Source organism: Scophthalmus maximus, chromosome 8, assembly GCF_022379125.1.
Source record: "Scophthalmus maximus strain ysfricsl-2021 chromosome 8, ASM2237912v1, whole genome shotgun sequence".
NCBI lineage: Eukaryota > Metazoa > Chordata > Actinopteri > Pleuronectiformes > Scophthalmidae > Scophthalmus > Scophthalmus maximus.
The window spans coordinates 23,964,484-23,984,523 of record NC_061522.1 but is presented as its reverse complement, the minus strand read 5'-3'; the positions used below and the strand labels follow the sequence as shown (position 1 = coordinate 23,984,523).

The 20,040-nt window shown below is 42.0% G+C and overlaps 1 long non-coding RNA gene across 1 annotated transcript; it reads right to left on the bottom strand.

Moving 5' to 3' along the window:
* Positions 1-6,629: 6,629 nt before the first annotated feature.
* Positions 6,630-9,468, bottom strand: LOC118313209. The gene is made up of 3 exons (XR_004794414.2): positions 9,218-9,468; positions 8,194-8,295; positions 6,630-6,778 (listed from the first exon to the last, which is right to left on the bottom strand). It is a non-coding gene; the product is annotated as an uncharacterized LOC118313209 (long non-coding RNA).
* Between the last annotated feature and the right edge of the window lie 10,572 nt (positions 9,469-20,040).

Genomic DNA, 20,040 nt, shown 5'->3' with positions numbered 1-20,040 from the left:
GACCAGAAAAGCGCTATGTAAATACACTCCTCTTCTCTTCGCCTGGAAGAAGGGTTTGACAAAATGTAAAACTTAGAGCAGCAATAGCTTCAATTGATTTGACTTATCGAAGGACCTCTTGGTTACAGCAATACCTACGAGCAAAAGATTCAACTCGGTTGCATTGCAATTCTCGCCAAACCCATCCAGCATACACAGAGCACCATTAGCATGCACCCGGCGCCTTGATGAATCTATTATTCACTCTCCTTTCAGCACTGTTTGGGGAAACTATCTGATCTCGCAAATTTCTGTACACCTCATGCGCTATTCACCGTGGAGCGGGCTCATTAGAGGCCTTTTACCTGGAAACAGCTTACAAAACGGCTTGTGAGAGCAGTGGGAGCGAGCCAGAACTGTAGAGCCTTGGGCCCTAAAACCCGAAAAAAAAAAAATAAGCTGATCAATGTTTAAACAGTTGATAGACCTGCGGGAACCTGCAGAGTCAGATAAGATAATTATCTGTAGTGTAGCTTGAAGACTACAAGCAACCCCCCTTCCACATTACAGTTATTTGAGCCAAGGTTAAAGAAAAAGAAAGAAATCGATAGGAGTATAGCTTTAATGGCCTTTTACAAGCTGAAAAAATCAAAACCAAATGTATTGCTGTATAATGCATCCATGAAGCTTTAATAAATAATGTGTTGACATTAAAAAAAGGATATTGTCAATTACAAACCTTGTTTCCAAAAGGAACATCAACACACTGATCTGCAATGCAAACTCTTCCTGTAGATTTTTCATACCTAATCCAACAGAATGAACCGACAATAAACTGTCCACAATGACCACTTTCAATCCTGCAGTCTTACGACGCTCGTCTCTCCGTAAAGGATCCTTCTTTTTCTCTTTTTCCCCTTGACGAGACAGACGGACATGGACCATGCCGAGTGGGCAGTGCTTCTTCCTTTTCTCTTAGTGCTGTCCTGTGGGATCTTAAGAGGAGACAAGCAATGGCTGACCTGCAGTAGATCAGGAGCACACGGACAGAGAGGAACAAGCCGAGGAGGAGGAGGAGGCAGAGAACGGATTCGGGGCGTTTTCTCTAAACTAGCGTGAGAACACGAAAAGGTGTCGCAGCGTACAGGAAGTCCATGTTTGTTTTGTAAAAGGATGTAAGCTTAGCTGGGATTGGCTCCAGCCCCCCACCCACCCCCCCCCCCCCCTCCTCCCCGTGACCCTGGATAAAGTGGTAGACGATGGATTGAGGGATGTAAGCTTCACAAATCCCACTGCCAGTTTAATAAGCACTCACAGAAATGATTCAGTCCTCTTAACATCTCAGTGCGTCAGTCTGTATGTAAATAATGCCGCTGCTCGCGGAGACGACTGCAGTGCGGGATCGAGCTAATGTTAGGTTCTTCACAGGGACCATTTATCGCGCAGTTAATCGCCTCACTCCATGGGAGGCCGTCGGAGCTCCGTGTCTGCGGCTCGCCGAATGGCTGCGCTGGCACTGGAACACGGGCTCAATATATCTCATTTGGGAGGAACGGAACAACGGAAATGCACATTTAACCCACACACAGAGATACACGCAGCAACAACAACGCAAAGTTGATTTCCTCCAGCGAGACGTGGATATATGTGGCAGTTGAGATCCATTATCTGTAAACATGTAGAATCTGTCTGCTGAACAGAAGGCGTCTCGGTGGGGAGCCAGCTGGCAATGTGGAGGTATAATATTTTGATGAAGAATATGTGTATACACGGATGGGTGCGCGCCTGTGTGTGTGTGTGTGTGTGTGTGTGTCTGAATATCCTTGTTTTCAGTCAGTTTGACACTCTCGCAAGGCTTGTTATGGCCTCCAGAAGCGGAGCTACCTCTGTGGGGGCGAAAACTGCAAAGGTCCCATTAACTGTGCTGTGCACCACAGCAGGCATCCAAACATCTGTGACCTTTGTATGAGACAAACAAAGAACGCTTCTGGAGAAAGAGTTGGAAATCACATCATCGCCCTCCTCCCCTCATCACAGAGAAGACAGAGGTGAATCTGGCTGCCAAAAAAAAAATCTGGACGAAAAGGGTTGAGTCGGGTCATTACAACCAAAGAGAAGCCGGAAACTGTCAAAACAAAACTTCTACAGTATTAAAACCTCGACCAAAATATAAGTGAAAACTAGAAATGATCTGAAGTAAATTAAATTTGACTACGCTTTAAAGCAGCGAACCCCAACTGGCAACCCGTAGGCCAAGTCCGACGCGAAAGAGCCAAATGTCGGGCCGTGCCGACCCACTTACGCATCTGTAATAACACGTTAATAAAGTGTGCGCTGCTGTGCTTCCTCATCCATTCCATAAACTTGACCTCCACCATCCATTCCTTAATATTATGCCAAACAGAAATAATTTAGGGTCACCTTCGTTATACACCTTATTCCTGCGGGCTCCTGTATGAAAAATTGTGGATGAAACTGAATGTGATCCCACCCCCAACCAGCAAACCTAGGGAACACACTGTGTGTGTGTGTCTGTTTAACAGTATTGTTATGCAGACATATGGCAGGCCCATGTAGAAAAGTTGAAACCCTTATCTTCGCTACTAAGTCCTATCCTGCTGTAATGGCACGTGCATGCTGTTGTCATTGTTTTTTTGATATTAGAAATGATATGCATTTGTCAGATATATAAAAGATGTGTGGGTGCGTGTTCGTGTTTAACCCCGAACATGTTGGCCCTTGGCTCGGCATGCTTGACATAATTTGGCCCTCGGGGAAAACTTGTCGGGGAACCCTTCTTTAAAGATCGGAATCATTTTGCCTAAAAGGCACCATACGCATACATGTTCTGCAAACAAGATGAGGGGAAACACATTCTGATTCTTTAATTCATTATGAAATTCTCACCATATGGGAATCGATTCAGAACTGCTTTCGCTTGATTCCCTCTCAGAGTTTCGTGGGCAGCAGCACTCTCAGCGTTTCCCCCCTCAAAGGCACACTTGAAAGGATGCGTTCGGAGCAGTCACACAACCCAGCAGCCCCGTGGCTCCGCTATCTCCCGCCTGAATCACAGACTCGGAGAGTGTGTCAACACCAGTGGCAAACATTGCAGCACAAAGACCCGGATCAGCCGTCAGCAGGAAGTCCAGAAATGTAAGAATCGCTGTTACTGATACCAATTCGTACAGTCTTTACATTGTGACGAATAATTCATTGTATGTTACTGGAAATTATTAATATTTAAACTAACAGCGAATGCGCACCATTTTGGACAAATGTAAGGCACTTCATTTCAAGGTGAAATTCATCAAAATGCACTTCTTCGTCTTCAGTGTGGCGAACACATTTACAGTGTGTGGAAAAATAACGTGGCTCAGTGACAGACAGATATGTGAATACTGTGGAGAACTGATAGCAAACCATGTTGCCGTATCATTTTTAAAAGTTGATTATATGTCACAGTTTGTTTCTGCTGCATCAAAGTGGCCAAAGAAATCAGTTATTGCTGACATGCCCGCACACACATTAAAACAGTTGTTGGTCGCAGTTGTAACTGTCTGTGTACGGTCTCCGTGGCGTCAGAGTTTGCTGTACGAGTGTTAAATGTTGAAAACTATTAGACAAATGACTGGTGGTTAGGCACTGTTATCTGTTCCCTGTCAAATGACAATGGACTTTAATATAACACAGCAGAACAGTGGTCAGGCAAAAGTTCAATTGTAAAGTTTAGCTGAAGCCGAAAAAGATCCAAAATCTACAAGCCACATCGAGTGGGTATCTTGAAATTGTTTCTGTGCTGAGCCAAACACTTGCTGGCAGTCGCATGGAAGTTTGTTGCCAAGACAAAGCACCAACAGTAGACCTATATGCGACTGCCAGGATGACGTTACCCACTTGGATTTGGCAGAGGCGGACTGCTTTAAGCGTCACATTAGATTAAAATACATATATTCACGGGCTGTGGATTTCACGGGCCTCCATCTTTTGCAGGGTTTTCCCTTTAGGACAAACAGAAAAATGAAACGCTGAGACTTCCCTACTGCTCTGGGGGGAAAGGACAACATATTTGCCCTAGTGTAATGTTTATTTGTTAACCTAAGAGGTTATGTTTTTTGCCTCTGTCCGTTGGTTTGTTGTCCACAGGATTATGCAGAAACGACTGCATCGGTTTCCCAAAAAACGTCATACTGTATATGGGGCTAATTGTAGCCGTAATGTTGCTAGGCCAGTGGCTGATTCCAAGTCGATCCATAATGAATGTTTCAGAGTTAGTCTGCGTTTCAAATTAAGTCCAGTTTGATCTGCAGCAGTTTCTCTGAAGGCTGCCGCGGCACGGTCTGCTGCCTCATTAGAACTAAATTCATGACAAGCGAGTTTCTCGGGTGTCTCCCGACAACTTTACTGCAGAAATCACAGGGAGACAATATGTCAAACAGCCGAGAATTACGGCCCTCGGAGATGACGGACTGAAAAAAAGACTGAAGTTTGGAAAATGTTAACCGTCAGAGAAAAATTACGATACGAGGGGAATGGGAGTGGAGAGAGGAATCGACTCGATACGGTAACTCAGTCAGCTGACAGGTGGCCACTGGGACACTGAGCTGCCTCTACAGACGTCCTTCTAAACGAAGATTGTGTGGCATCGTCAAATCAGCATAGGCGGATGTTGGAATTGCAGTCAACATCCACCCACTGATCACTTTAGGACATGGTGCTCACTTCACCGGTGAGCATATTTCTTCCACGTGTCACCCCACACATTTGCCAGGGTGTGAGGTGAAAGACAACTACCTGTCATAATGATGTGAAAATGCATTGAGGCGGTTTTTCTCCTGATGTTTCAGATGTTGCTCAGCTCCACAAAAACGGTTTTAGACAACACTTTTTTCTTCTTTTTTTTTTTTTACCCAGATGCAGTGGAATTTCCCAAGACCTGTGAACAGACTTTGATGTGTAAAAATCAACGGAGTTCCTTTAATGTTGTCGAAAAGTGAGACAATAAAAGCGAGTTTTCACCTTACGTTTTTTCAAAAAAGAAAAACCACAAGTAAATAAAAAATCTGAATTTTCACTCCAACTAACTCAACGGTCCTGTTAACCACTGGAGAAATGCAGCATCATCGTCAGATCTCAGGGTTATAAACCGAAGATTAAAAGGCAATCAAGGTATCATTTCCATAATTGTAAAAATAAAGGCTGTAGAAAAAAATGATACGTATACATTAAGGTGATCTGTTACACATTTGATCTAAGGATTTGGCAGGGGAGCTGTGGCTGTGCTCAGTGCTGTCTCACTCATGTCATCAAGATGATGACTCAGGGACTGGAAGCGAGCCAGCAGGGTAAAAAAGACAGCACTGACATACACAGCTGTCGAAAAAAAACATGTGTTTGCGCGCAAGAATATGAATCAAGGGAGAGAGTGTGACACATATGCATGTGTGTGTGTGTGTGTGTGTGCGCGCGCACGCGCGTAGGGTTGTATTCAAGTACGTCTGCGTGTTCAAGTGTGTTGCATGAGAGGATGAGGTGAGTAAGTTGTTTCAAGCACATTAGCCAGTCAGTAATTTGGGCTGATTGCAAGTATGAGCCATTTAGCGCGAGTCAATTCAGCTGAGAGCTTTTCACCTCCTCCTGCAAGAGTGGCGCCATGTTTTTTGCGCGTGCGCGCGTGTGTGATGGGTAAGTTTTTAGCTCGCCCTTAGTCTAGCTACAAATTAAACTTCCCCAATAGAAATTCCACCAAATGACTCTTGGATGCATTCCATATCTAAATTCACCGTTCAGAAAGCAACCTGAAAAAAAACAAAACGTTTACCTCCTTCTCCCGCAGCAATAACATATGGTGAATTCATCTGCTGTATTTAGAAATCAGACATCGTAGCATTCTGATAAAATTGGATATGAGTAACTGTAGTCACTCATAAAATTCAGGGTTTCTATTGGGAAGACGTTTTAGATAATAGCAGCGCTGGATCTTTTGGCTAACAGCCTTTCAAAATACAACCAAAACACAACTTTACTCTGTACTGTTGTTCCCTGATTAATATATTGTTGGCTTTTTTTTTCATATAGAGATTGGGAACGGTAGCTTATATACTCATTGCTCATTTCACTCATGCTTTGCGACAAGGTATAAAACCATTTTTATCAGACATACAATAATTGTGATTGTTTTTAGCGACGGTCTTAATCTTAAACAAGTTCGCTTTTCAGCTCATAAGACATATGAGACATATGTCATAAGATACCAGTAATATCCAGGAATACATTTTTAAAGGGGCAGTAAGCGATTCAAACCAGTGAATAATTCCTCACGGTCCGCTGGCTGTAATTCTGTGTGCGCGACAGGTTTTTTCAGCTGAGGCCTGGCTCTGCAAAACGGAAAACAAAAAGTAGCGTGCGGGCCCCACCTCACAAGACTGCGAGCGAACTTTGTAAACATCACTCATCGACACCTTAAGAGACGTGCTAGCGGGCGGCGCTGCAACTACACGGTTTTGGCCCAGCGGTTTGCGTGTTGGTCTCCCATACCCTAGGTCGCGGCCGGCCAGAGCGGTAAAATGACAACAACAACAAAGGGAGAAACTTGTTAGGGTCAGTGGTGCGTTTTTGGACAAGCATGCAGAGACGGGTTTATTAATATTGAGCAGCGGCAGGCGGGGCAAAGAGGGCTGCTGCGCAGATATCCTAATGGATCCTTGGACAGGGAGTGAGGCAGCACAGGAGGAGAGCCAGCTGATGGGTGCTGGTCTGTGACATGAGTTGGTGTCGTCAAAAATCCAATCCTGGATCTCTGCAGGCAGGAAAGACGACGCGGGGTTAGTTCGGCGTTTCTCGAAAACACTGGAGAAAGCTCAACGTGAAGTTTCCCAAAAAATCGCTTACTGCCCCTTTAAATGAGTTGTAAATGTGACTTAGTATAATTTGAACAGATTTGCCTCATAAATACATGAAAAAGTACCACAAGTACCACACCACAGTCTAGGTAATCACAGTCAGCTTCCCGCTTGTTCTTTCATGAAGCAGCTATAATAGATTTTTTTTAATAATTTCAATGTGACTTGTAACTGTAATTTCAAATGCCAAAATGTGAAAATGATGTGACAATGTAAAACAGGCTCTTTATCGTTTTGCATAAACCTACAGATGATAATCACCTGCATTTGCAGCTCCTTTCAGCTTTAGGGCTTTAGGATTTTGGCTCAGCACACGCAGAACTGTCCAGCCCAAAACTATACTTTTGGTTTATCACCCATTTCTATGATAAAATTATAAAAACCCAACATACACTACCTGCTCAGCAAAGAACAGTTGGCACAATTGTTAAACGAGTGGCATTTTTTTCCCACCAAAAGAGCCGACTCTTTCCCTCAGGAGTTGGTGGAGCGCCAAGGTGGAAGAGACGCAATACTGGACTTTTGTTTGTGGAAACGTCAGCTTAAGTTGCCAAATCAATGCTAATGTTGCACCATTACTGCTGGATGTGTAAATGAGCAACCTGTCAACATCGACCTTAAGGATGAAGATATGTCAATGTAATGTTCACAAAAAAAAACAAAAAACAGAACAACGTATCCTTGTGTATTTAAAAGACAGTGTTTCTGATTGGAAAAAAGCCAATTCTTGGTGATGTCATAGCATCTTCTGGAGAATCTATAGTGTCTGCTGCTATTTATTGGTAAATGGCAAAACATTCCAACAATTTTGTTTTTATTTGATTTGATTTTATAGTAATATAGTGCTAAACACTATTTCGCTTAAAGGCTTTACTTTAAAATGAAACAAAACAACAAAACCCAAAGAAAGACGTTGTCACGAATTCCAGGCAACAATTGGTCAATAATTAACAGTCTTCTGCCTTAAAGTAGTTCTGCTGTGAAACAGTAGTTGGTAAACTTGGTGTGTATTCCCACTGTTTCATTTTCTATCCAAAGTCCATGTGAACCAAAGCATATCACAAAAAGCCATGCGAGAACATTCACTCTCATTGGCCTGGGGCAAGGAAGTAAACATATAGAGAAGGTCCTGAAGAATTTTCTAATCAGCCCAAAGATCAAGAAAGCAACAATCTACTACTAGTCGAGGTCAGACATCAGTTCATGCATTGTCTTGCTAGCAGCCTGCAAATGTTGGTGTTGCTTGCACTGGTAGAAACATGCACTACGCAAGTTTGAGCTAGTGTAACTGTCTTCCGTAACAGTGTACTACCTGGAGTTGGGTCAGATGAAGGTTGGATCACTCTCCCACCACAAACCAGAATGTCAGTGCAGTTCTTTTGTGCTTCACCAAGCTTGGGTGCTGTGTTCAAATCTTCATCAAGAAGGGAAAAACTGAGTCTGATTCAACTGGATTAAGCAGCACATTGATTGAAAATGCCCACATGGTCCATCCAATAGATCTGGAGCTTTCACTCAAATCGCACCATCTTCCTCATCAGATTGAGTTCGCGCGTTTCTAATAAAATTGTCAATGTTCAATTTTCTATGAACACTTTGAGGACATGTCCTTCATGGTGGATTAAAAGTTTAGATTAAGATTCATTTGACTACCACTGCAATTACTGTCAAATCATCTATATCCCATTTTAGAATTTGTTTCTTTTCTTGCTTGCTAGCCTTACCCCAGTCATTTCTCCAGGGTTTGTAGGGGCTGCTCTGATTAACAGAAATCACTCACATCATTTACTCATCATCACATTAAGGGTCTGTCCCGTTTCCCCAACTTGGTCCTACCCCTGCATTTTGCGAGTTCCCGCATAGGGTAGGGTGTCCCGTTTCCTTTGAAGATCAAGGGGTATGGGGTTATCTACCCCTTCAAACCACTTCAAACATACGGTACAAGTAGATCTTGACTTCAGTTCAGAGCGGAAGAACGGGGGGTGTAGGGCCATGTGGGGGCAAATGGGACATACCCAAAAACTTTAGCAGCAGGTTTTTCCTCTGGGCTCTCCAGGAGTAAATAAACACTCTGTGAGGTTGGTGCTGATCAACTAAAAAATAATTTCATTTTGAGTTGCACACAGATATCTAGAAATTTCACCAAGGACTCATCATTAAAAAATAAACTGCAGAGGCAGGATATATATCCTACACTATTTTAATGAATTTCTCCGGTGATCCAGATCAGCACGATGTGAGGAGAAACATGGAAGCAATTCTCTCCAAGCTTTAATTGCCTGTAAACGAAACAACGATTTATAATACTGTCCCCACATTAGAATAACTGAAATTACCTGTATTGACTTTTTCAGATCGATAGAGAAGTTTCCAACTGATATTTCAACACAGTCAGGGAGCAGTCAGCGCACAGCGGTTGCAGTAAATGATCGCTGATAGCTGAAGACACGGTGAATATTAGGAAGCAGTTGAAAAGTTCAGTTCAAACTCCACGAAGGGAGGTCTCGTCTTTGGTACAGTCTCAACTCCCTTTACCTGAGTTAATGATTTTCTACATTTCTCTCAGCCGTCCGTAGAGTAGAGGTGAACTCACTTGGCACAGTAAGTAAGTGGACGATGTTCCGTTGGGGCTGTTTTCTCATTCCAAAGATGTCGCTGTTCATTATTGCCTTCTTTATTCCATCACGTCATACTTCTTACGTCCGTACTAGAGCGCGGCCGATATGGATTTTCCACATGCTTCCACCTTGTTTCCTAAAATAGCAAACCATGGCCAAAAAAAGTGCTATAGTTACGGGACCAGTTTTGTGAATGTTTTGCTTGCCTGGTCATTTGCCATCCCCGCAACTGGGGCCATGAAAAAGAGACCCCTTCCTCAAGACACTGACAGAAAAACATGTCCAGCAGCAACAGATCATGTTGAAATAACAAAGGGGGGAAAGTAAGGTTAGTGGTCACCAGTGCTAACACTGGCACCGTAGGCTGGTTTCCAATTCACATGTTTAAAATGCAGACCAGCTGTTGTTAAAGCATATATGCCCCATCAGATCCAACAGTTTTTATTATCTTATGAAAATCTGTGCAGTAGCTGCATTATCATTGACTGATTCCCGACACAAGAAGAAGTGAGGAAAATTCAAATTCTGGACCAAAGACACAAACAGACGTGGAGGTAAGTGTGTGCTATTGCACATTAAACTCAGCAAAACAGCCCAGAGGGCTGTTGTGATCTCTTTCTTTTTATTATTATTAGCTTGTTCCTGTCTAATTAAACTGTAAAAGCTATGAACTGGTACGGAGTGTTTTAAACGGGCCTCAGGGGATGTGACAAGGAGGATGTCAATGGTTATGTTCCAATAGAGCAAGGTTCAGGAAGCGGTCACTGCATCGTGGGCAGGGAAATCCTGAGGTGTGTGTTGCATGCGTGTGTGTGTGTGTCTGTGTGCGTGCATCCAGCTGTACCTCTGTGTGACTGTGTGCCTGGCTGCTAAGAAGAACTAATTTTCCGGTCCACTTGTTCACCGGCTTCCTTCAATTAGGACTGGGGTCGGTGAGAGGGCTCCACTCTGACATCAATTCTGACCGAGCGGGCAAGAGGCAGTTTCTATGTGTGTGTGTGTGTGTGTGTGTGTGTGTTTAAAGAAGTCACTGGTGCCGATGACTTATCAGATGCAGGAGTCATCCCTTTGACACCACTACTGCCTTGGTCAAGCTCAATATTAAATTATAAATGATAGACAAAGTCTGCAGTACAAACAAATTTACATAACTTCTACTGAAATTGCTGAGCTTATATGCTGCGTTGAAAGGAAGTAGATTGTACCAGACAGATTTGTGCAATGGTGGAGAAAGTGTTTTGATCTCTCACTTAAAGAATAAAAGAGTTTTCTAGATGTATTTGTGTTTGTTCACAAATGCCATGGAAATACTTAAAGCAACAATGAATTTACTATTCTAGCAAGATTAAATGTTATTCTCCTGTGCCATAGACCTGGGCTCTGGTTGAAACTATTAAAAACATCACTGAACCACACATGCAGGTACCATACTTTTAGTCGATCCTACTGTACATACACCATCCTGCTGCCACTATGTCCATTACTGAAAATAGTCCTTATGAAGGCCCTCTTTAACTTCTGTTTGGGTAATGTTCATTACAGTGCCCTCCATCTGTATGAAATTGCTGAGCCTTTTCATGAGAATGAAAGTATATATATTTGCCCTGTTTTCAAAAGATTTGTAGAAAGTCAATAACTACCACAATGCTATTTTTGTTTTCTTTAATAGTATTTCATGGAAGTAAAAAAATGTAAAAGAGTACTTGCTGCAATGGTCAGTGTTTTTTATTGTAATTAACTTTTATATGATTAAAAAAAATAAGGGGTCGTGAATCGTGATACAGAGCGGTAGACTTCCACCGCAGCAGGTGCAGCCTGTTGAGCTCTCATTACTTTAGTAATGTAACCCTACTAATATTTCATTTCAATCAAGAGAGACGTAGGGAGTAACAAATGGGAATGAGTAAATCAGAACAAAATTTGATTTGTTTTTTGAACAGGAGGAATAGACTTTGGCACTTAGACCCCAGCAGGAAGTAGAACACCGTTGAAGTGGTCCTTTGAATTAGGACATTGGGATATAAAGTGTCTTTCTCCCCGGAGCCAAGACACAGGTGGTGGTCATGTGGGATTGAGCACGAGGGCGGGGCGTCTCATGAAGGGGCTTCTGGTTAGAAAGTTTCATGGGAGATGAACGGGCATCTGGAATTGAGGTGGCGCAAGGGTTGGGTTGGGTCGTGCAGTGACCGTGGTGCTGAGATGACAGCTGAATGATCGGAGAGAGGGAGGGAGAGAAAATGTTTTACCTTGGCCAATTTACAGGTGATTGGCTCAGGGCGAGCGTGTCGAGGTGTGATTGGATGAAAATGAGAAGCTGCTGGAGCTTAGAGATAGCGGGGGACTGTGCTTGTGAATAAGGAGGCAGCCTTCCTCATCTCGCACCTTATTCTACTTAAAGTAGGGGGCATATTTTATGAATATTTCACATTACACTTGTTGTTACATGACTTTTTTTTTCAAATCACGATTACGTTATTGTGCTTGTTGTAGAAATAGGCTAAAAGAAATTGACTAGATATCAGAAGGACTGTTGACTGTTGAGGTCAACAGTGTTGGAAAGCTTCTCCAAAAACCAAGCAAAAAATAAAATAAAATAGAAAATGGTATGGTCTTGACAGGCCTGGAATAACACCCATAGGGTGCCCCAGGATGACTAGCTTTTTATAATTTGACTTTATTATTTACTGATATGATCATCCATATTGCCCTGCGGTATATTCCAGTATGTCCTGCTCATCGACACTTTTAATTAAATGTTTGATCATTAGTCAATCTCAATAAATAGCTTTCCATCTGGCCTTAGTCCATTTTGAAATGATGTGCACCAATGGGGAGTGATATCACCACATCCATATATTGTCTGGACTGGTGCTCGCTGGTTGCTGCTTGAAATTGCGAGTATTTAAATTGGGCTAGTGAGCAAGCTATAGCCACTTCAATCATTCCAACCGCAAGCCAGGTGGCAGATGTTCATAATGCAAGCTAAATCAAACAATATTTAGCTACAACATGTATTTAGATACAACACTGAGATTTTTCCACCTTCGATTACAAACTCTTTTCTCAGCTAACTGCTATTTAGTGGCCTATTAGTCTTTAGCAGGTCAATGTTGGCTTTTTACAGAAAACTGTTGTGACATCCAAATCAGTTTTGCATTGCTCAACCTTCTCATTGTTCTTACTGTAGAGCAAGATACAGGGACATGCACAAAGGGGCAGCTGGACTCCTTCTCAGGTCAAGTAGTCATGCAAGTGGCATTATAGTGACATGGCTTTTATTGGTCTTTGCTTAGGAGGGCTTTTATAGTAGTACATTACATTTGTTCTCACATAAATGCTATAGAGGTGTTCATGCATATTACTTAGAGCTATTTGATTGAGCTTCTTTTGTCCGACATTATCTCTTCCATATTTCTCCTGTGCTCTACTTGTTCAAGACAGGGAATCGCGTTGGACATCAACCTCAGTATGAAGGTAACATTGAACAGTTGAGCAACCAAATGAGATGAGTTGAAAGGTTTTTGCCCCATCAGAATCAGAATGACTTTCTTGGTGTAAATAAACATTATGGTATATGAATGCTGGATTTTGCTACAATGTAGATTTTTCAACTCAATATTATTTGTGGTGAAGAAAATGTAGAATTTGCATCCATTTTCATTCGACATGTTGTGGAGACTGGATCCATGGCTGGAGGTGGGGGTCACGATGCCCTTTCAGCCCCCACACTTTCAAAGCCCCTGCTCCACTCCTGCATGTGCAATGTCATGACAGTGTACAATTACACCAACTGATGAGACCCCGAAGCCAACACAACCCACACTACGCTGGCCGAGCCCACCCTTGCAGTCAAATGGAACAGTGAGCCTGTGTTTCGCTGAAATGATCACCCCAGTTTCCCTCCTTCCATGGCCATCGGCTGTGGCTGCATGGTTCTAAAAATAGCTCTGCCCACTTGTTTTAATCCTGTCACTCAAAATATCAGCGTGCCCCATAAACCTCAATGTTATTGTCACAAGAGATGCTTTTGGCAACTCCTTGAAAAAAAAAAAAAATAGGGTGGGATTTTTAGACCGATGAAAATGTCTATAAGGACAGTGACACACAAATGTAACATTTCATGTTTTAATGTAGTTTGTAGCCAACAACCAGTGTGATGAGTAATCTGTGGGCATCCCACTTTCCAGCCCAGACCTTATATTTAAATGTTCTTCACCATCATTTCCAATCATGCGTAGCACAAGCTCAACGGTAGCTTCATGAGCGAGAAGCCAACCTCTCCTCCTGCAGCTTATCAGTGGGAATAAACAACGGGGCAGTCATTTGGGTCCACGGTAATAAGTTGAAATCAAATTTTTCGGAAAAGCAAGAAGCGCACATGATACAGTAATCACATAGACAGACAGTCATGTTCCACTTATCAAAACAGAGCAACAGAACCATGCTTTGATTATTAACTGCGGCTACATATTTTCACTCGAAGAAGGAAACAAGCAGTGCAAAACTGAACTACTGATTAGATTAATCATTTGTTGGTTGAACACATAGTGTGTGTGTCGGATTAACTATATCACAGCCTTCTCTTTGAGAGTGAGATCCATATCTTGACACAAGTCATGGTTGGATTACTTTAAAGCCAAAAATGTTTCAATGTACTCATTATCTGCAATGCATTTCTGTGCAGCAGTTTCTTTCTATTCACTATAAAGAGTGATAATACTCCTGCCCTGGCAATTATTTTATTGTGATCTGCCTAACTTTGGACAGAATAAAATTATAATAAAAATAATAATACTAATACAATAATTCATGTTAGAACATTAATTATTCAATATTGTAATAGGCATTGTTATTGCCTCACATGTTCTCTGCTTTTCTACTGTTCTTTCATCAAAACATCACATTTTGTCAATAGGTAGACAATAATAATCAAACAACGGAGAAGAGATTGGAGAATGAATGAGGGGCTGAAAAACAAACACTTTGTTTGTGCAACAGGACTTGGAAGGTCTGAAGCCTCACCAGCACCCCCTAGAGGCTACAGTCATTTTTACACTGCACTAGTACTGGTTATGAACTTTCTAGATATTTGGACGTAGACAAAATCCATCCATTAAACAGACCGTCAACCATATGGAGAGAGAAGAAGAAGAAAAGTTGTCACATATGCTGGGTAAATCATGTATAGACAGCCCCTCCTATGTAAGTGGACCAAGGCAAAGGAAGCATTCACAAAGGAGGCATACAGATAGTCAGGGGTGACAAGAAAAACAAATATGCACTCCCTTTGGTTGGTGTGTACAATGAATGTTCCAATAGCATTAAAGTTGCAATATCCACAGCACATTAGGGTGGACTACTTTCCTGGAAACAATTCCATCACAAAAGTACAGAAACAGACATTTCCTCCATAAACCTGTTTATCTACATTCTAGCGGCGAAGCGTTAAATGCAGGGCCGCAGGGGACCATTAAAAGAAAAACTATGCTGTTTGATAATATAACCGAGCATAAAACACACCTAAACGTGTCAGCATCTCGGCTACTTATCATCACCATGCATAATGAGCTCTGTAGCTCATGTTACGACCACATCGATAACATTTTTACAACATCATTGCTGCAGCCTCTGGGACAGACGCTGGCCCATTTAATAAGGTTTATAATGATACATGCCTTCCTACGCCCTTTCATCAGTCTCTAAATTGGCACTAAAGGGTTTCTAGTTGACCTATTTACTCATTGTGCTAATGATCTGGTTAATACAGTGACATTGTGGTGGCTCACCACTACACACCCACCAACATGCACCCACATGTCAAGATTTGATGGTTCCTATTGTTCACATGGTATGGAGGCCAAGCAGGTGGTGGGTGGGGATAGAGGAAAATGTTTTTATTCCTTTTTCTAGCAGAAATATTGAAATAAGCACATCTAGAGCTACAGCGTGGCTTCAGACGTAGAGGTGAAATTTACAGTGTGTGTGTGTGTGCGCGCGTGTGTGTGTGCGTGTATATCCCAGGGTCATGTGGTCAGATGTCTGGTCACGGTCTCCAGTTCTGGGTCCTCAGGTCTCAGTGTAAGGCTGATGAGGAGGATATTTCATCTCTACCCTTCAGGCTTCTGTGTGTTTGTGTACATCAGTGTGTGGCCATGTGTGGATATGCGCAGCTGTGTGTGTGTGTGTGTGTGTGTGTGTGTACTTTTTTTTGAACTTGACCGCACAGGTGGTGAGATACCGCACTAATACGGTGGCATGGCAGATGGCAGACTGCACCACCTGCATCCCCTTTAGACCTCCAGGACAGACCCCCGCATCACCTCACTGACCAACCACACACACACACACACACACACACACACACACACACACACACACACACACACACACACACACACACAAACTTACACAAAATATCCTTGCTATAGTGTGAAAAGAGCAGGTAGAAGCAGACTGATAAAGCAAGAGAAGAGAGCGCAAACCTCCGCCAAGGCTTAGCATCCCCCCTTACAATGGGAAAGAATCCTTCAAAAAGAGCCAGGGTTTCGGATGCGGATCTGGATCCCTTCAAAAACGTAATCAGCTGTGACCCTGGCCAAAATCTATCTTTTAATTGAATTTTCATGCAAATCTCTCCATATAGGTAGAGTAGTTAAAAGTTGTTTTGGTCTATATGTTAGCAAACAGTTACTCATTTAAACATGTAGCAATTTTTTTTAATAATTTTATCATTCATTTGGAGTTTTTCTCCTGGCCACCTGATGAATGCAAAAACTGTGTTTGGGCAATATCAAAACTCAACATGAAAATGATCTGCTATGAATAAATATTGACTTGCGTGAGTTCCGGCGCATCTGCCTAATGAGCGGCGGGTGTCGGGACTGTGTCACGGCCCCCGACTGAGATTGCAACAGCGGTGCATTCTGGGAGTTGGAGTCTTTTGGGCTCCATTTGGTGCTGTTTACCTTTGTGTGCCCCGTGACCAAACAACATGGATCTGTAGTCCATATTACACCACGTGCAGGCTCAACCCCCATAATACACTGTTTTGCAAGTGACCATAGCCAGAATGGTCACACTTATGCGACTAAGACCCAGGTTGAGAAATGATACAGTTTGCCTTCATATTTAGTGATTTTATATGCATCTGTGTTGGTCAGGGGTTTTTCCTCCGATATAATCACAAAAATCCAGTTAGAGAAATTAAGTTTTCTCTGACAGATTTACTTAAGTAACATAATAAAACTAATTTGGTAGCATCTTCCGTACACTGTCACTCCCTCTGCACCACTTTAACTGCATTAAATTTACATTTCATGTTCCAGTGTTTTTACTCCCCTGTCTGTTGTCAGCGGAGTCTCTATGGAAGCCGGCTGCTGGTCAAGCCTCAGAGGGTTCCGGCCGCATGAATGAACGTGGAGTCTTCCTCACATTTATTCTATTAGAGCTGTTATGTGGGTTTGTGGCTCGGACAGTTGTTCCCTTGTTTCTTTCAAAGGTTAAATGAAATTTATCGCCCATCCGGGGTGGTTTCTTCCACATTTAGTCTGGAATTCTGGTATGATTGTCTAATTGGGTTTAGATTACATGAAGGCAGAACACTGTGTGCTGCACATGGTCCGCTGCCTCGTTGTTCTTGATTTTTTTTCTTATTTATCCAGCACTCTTACAAAGACATCCACAGTCTCCATTGTTGACTCCCACATAACTGAGCTGATTATTTAATTCAGGACATTTGACAAAAAAAACACAACCCAAAACAAAACAAAACCCTCAACCCTATTGTTCAATTTCCCTATGTAATTTAAATGCATTAATGCATTGTCTAGGTCAGGTACAAAATATTCATCAGATAGATTAAAGTAGCTCTCCATGATCAATGTCCAAAACACTGTTTGTTTACATCTGGTATCATGCCGTTGAAAGCCCTCCAGATCAGCCTGACCTTTGAAAGCACATGGCACAGCCTTGAGCAAGAGAACGAGTTTTTTAATTGAACGCAATATGTTCCATAATTCTGCTTATGTGACTCCATGTTAATTCACAAGCCTCTGTGATTAATTTTCTTTTCAATTTCCACGTGTGACTCTATGAATGAAACCTCTGATGAAGCATCTGATTTAAAACAAAAAGAGACTCTGGGGATGATTTTGCCAGTCTGTCACCGTGTGCTACCACTTCGGTCCAGACCATAATATTTCGACAACACAAAACTGAATATCCTTCAAATTTTGAAGAGACATTATTGACCCCCAGATGAGAATTGTATGATCCCCTGACTTTTCCTTTAGTGCCAGTATGACTTTGACCTTGGAGCTCTTGATTTATCAACTTGATAATATTCTAATGGATTGGCCTTACCTTTCGTGCAAACACTCATGTTCCCCTTCAGTACGAGTTGCAAATAGTTTGGATATACTTTTTGTTTTTATCTAGCACTCACATTAGGTCAAAAATCCATTAGACACTTTGCAACGAAACCATGGATGAGTCGTAAATTGTTTCAACTTGCGAACGTAACTGGAGGGATTTAATTATGTTTAACGGGCCCTAAATGGCAACATCTGGTAAATAACCAAAGTTAATACCGTGTTTGAGAAACATATGGGCAGATGTGACAAGCAAAGAACAGATTTCAGTTTGATAGTCAATTAGCTACAATGCTGGCGTGTCTGCAGAACAGGAGCTAATGATAAATGTCAGACATCAAAAGGGACAAAATTTAAAGCACAAAACATAATTCATAGCTTCTACGGCCCAAAATAAAGCTGGGCAAGAGAAAAGACGAGGAAAGTTAATGTTTCAAATAAAATGGATAATAAAACAATATAAAAACGGAAATATTCATGTGGAAATCTGTGGTTTCCCAAAAGGTTTTTGGTATTTGACTGTTTGTGTGGGTGAGAGAGAGAGAAGACGGAGAAGAAATGTGTGACAGAACACAGGGAAACTAGCAAAGTCTCCCGGGAAAGAGTCTGTGAAGGTGTTTCCTAAAGACTACTTTGTTTCACAGGCCTGGTGGTTGTGTGGCTACATTGTTTGCTCTCTTCTTTTAAGGTTTTGTGTTTTTTTCTTTTTTTTCCCAAGAGCAGTGGATTGGTTGAGTCTTCGGTCGTTTCGATCTTGATTTGCTCCTAGACCACTCTCGTGGTTGCAAGAGCATTTGTCATTTCGCTCTAATTTCACACCCGACTATGAGCAGAGCAACGCTACCAGTGGTGGTTTACAAAAATCAAGCTGTAGTGCAGGGGGAGCGAGGGGGGGGGGGGGGGGGGGGGGGGGGGGGCTGCCGTCTGCTGGGGCTGTACAGCAGATTATGTTTGTCACAGTACACTCAGGTACAGTTGTGTTGAAGTGTGTTCACTTATGCCGAGCTGAGCTGCCTGCAAGTGAGGGCCAAAATCACTGGACTGACATTTTGGGCAGAAGTAACTAAATGATACATGTTGACACTATTTCAAATTGCATCACTTTGTTTTATTTTCTTTGAAAAAAAAAAAAAAAGACTTCCACCATTGGCACTACTTTCTTGAAGCGATGAATTTTGGGTTGTAAATTATTAATGATGAAGGTAAGACAGAAGAAATAAATCTATGTTTTCATATTGCTTGATAATTTCTCTGTGAGTGGGAAGGATAGACCAGCATGCAGGTGATCATGTCCAAGATAAATGAAAACAAAAAAAAAGAACCACTTTCATAAGGTTCATCACTAGTTGCATTTATTAAGCATATTTACACAGAGGTAGATTCAAGGTGCAGAGACATTAAAGTGAAAATAATTAAATTCGGTCAAAAAGCAAAATTCAAAAGAGGAAAATGAGAGATTAAAATGAGCAGAGTAAAGAGATGGAAAAGTGTAAAAGAGGTAAAATGGATAAATCTTTACAAAATGAAAAAAATAAGTTAAGGGAGTATAATAACATAAAATATGAAAAATAACACAATACGATAAAATACACTCATGGTATGAACGCTGTAATGGATGGGACATTCTCAAGACCATCGGGTGGTTGGTTCCAGCACTGTGCTGCACCGTGACCAAAGTCTGTTTTCCTTGTTCAGACTTGGCCCTGGGTACCACTAGCAGACCACGGCCCACTGATTTCAGCTCCATTAAGAGATTTACAAATAAGCAATAAACCTATAATACGGTCCTATGAGGCTTCCTGGCGGCCAGTTTAAGAATGAGGTGATGTGTGCTGTCCTTTTGGTTTTGGTAAGATTTCTTGAATGAGTAGGAAGTCCTTTCAAAAGTCCATTGCAGTAGTCGATTTAACTGGAGATAAAAGCATGAATCAGTTTAGCTGGTTTCATGAGCTCCCTGACTTTGGCTATGTTTAGGGTCAGAAGATACTGATTTTGTGATTGCTTTGATATGACTGTTAAAACTTACATCCAAATCCATTAAAACAACAATGTTCTTAACCTGCTCTAGTGTTCAAGGCTTTGTCTTGTTGAGTTTCAAGAAATGTTGGCATTTGCATGAAGTTTCTATTGGAGCATAATCGTTTGATGAGAGAGCTAGGTAAATTTGAGTGT